This window comes from Pteronotus mesoamericanus, unplaced genomic scaffold (genome assembly GCF_021234165.1).
Source record: "Pteronotus mesoamericanus isolate MK-2021 breed Mesoamerican mustached bat unplaced genomic scaffold, CSHL_Meso_final contig_173, whole genome shotgun sequence".
Lineage (NCBI taxonomy): Eukaryota > Metazoa > Chordata > Mammalia > Chiroptera > Mormoopidae > Pteronotus > Pteronotus mesoamericanus.
The window spans coordinates 12,259,496-12,260,906 of record NW_026555072.1 but is presented as its reverse complement, the minus strand read 5'-3'; positions in this window follow the sequence as shown (position 1 = coordinate 12,260,906).

Here is a 1,411-nt window from a genome sequence, read left to right as displayed (position 1 = left end):
TGGAAGCTGTGACTCTCTTCCCCATGACAAGAAAAAGCTAAACTGAAAAATTAGTGAATTTTCCTTGGACCCATCAGAAAACTTAGGCTGCAGGAGAAACCACCACCCCAAAATCTGGAGAAATAGATGAATCCTGAGAGTCACATCCAAGATCTGTTTACTCATAGCAGAAATGGCTAGAGCCATAAACTGGTAAACACGCTTAAATGGCAGTATTGAGGAATTGCTAGAGGCTGGACTACGATGAGAGGGAGAAACTTCTGGGTAATGTAGTCTTGTGGGAGGCCCACATTTTTTTGAGATTTACCTCCACAAACCCCAACAAGTTCTCATGGTGAAGAACTGAAAAAGATCCTCTGGTAGCTCTGACAGTGAGAGGAAAATAGCCATTGTGAAATGTGCCCACAGTATTCTCTGTGACAAAGGCAACTCTCCAGGGGTGAGCAACTTTACCAGAGTCATATCCCACTTTGAGAAAGGGCATTTCTCATACTCCATTCCCTCTAACTTCCTTTCTCAACTTAAGAGGGGAAAATAAAGCTAAAGAATACTTGTGAAGGTCACTGTCTAGAGACACAAGCCCATTAAAAGACTGAGATTTCATCATAAGATTGTAGAGTTCTTCCCTCCCAAACACCTTACTACCACACTAACAGGTCTCCAATATGAGTGGATTTTACTTGAAAGAGCAGCAGATGCAGACTCTCTCTTAGAACGAATACTTAAGCCCAAAAGCAACTGGGGAGGCAAAAACAAGGACACTAGATGAATTTGAAGCCTCTGGCACCTACAGCTACAGCAAATATTAAACAGAGTCCAACTCCTAGCCATATTAAAATGAAACATCACACTAAAGGCCTATTTACCACAGTTCCTATGATCTGATATATCATATCTGGCTCTCAAAAAAAATTCAAGCTATGTTAAAAGACAATAAAAATCACAATCTGAAGAGACAAAACAAATATCAGAACCACACTTGGTTCAGGCATGGATTTTTGAACTTTCAGACAGTAGATTTAAAATAACTGATTAATATGTTAAAAGTGGTAATGGGTCAATAGACAACATGTAAGAGTAGATGAGTAATTTAAGTAGAGAGGTGGAAAGTCTACAAAAGAGTTTTTAAAAGACTAGAAATCAAAAGTGCTATAGCATAAATGAAAAGTTCCTTTGATAGGCTTATCAGTAGACTGGATACAACCAGAGAAAGAATCATTAAGCTCAAAGATAGGTCAGTAGAAACTTCCCAAACTGAAATGCAGCAATATCATACTGTCTGAAAAGCTTCAGCAACATATAACATAGTAATTTTTGCTATAATTATATTTACTAAATAATTAAAACATATTTTGAGATGAAATATGAGATTTCATAAGGATCATGCCTTTCAATAGAAAAACTATATTGG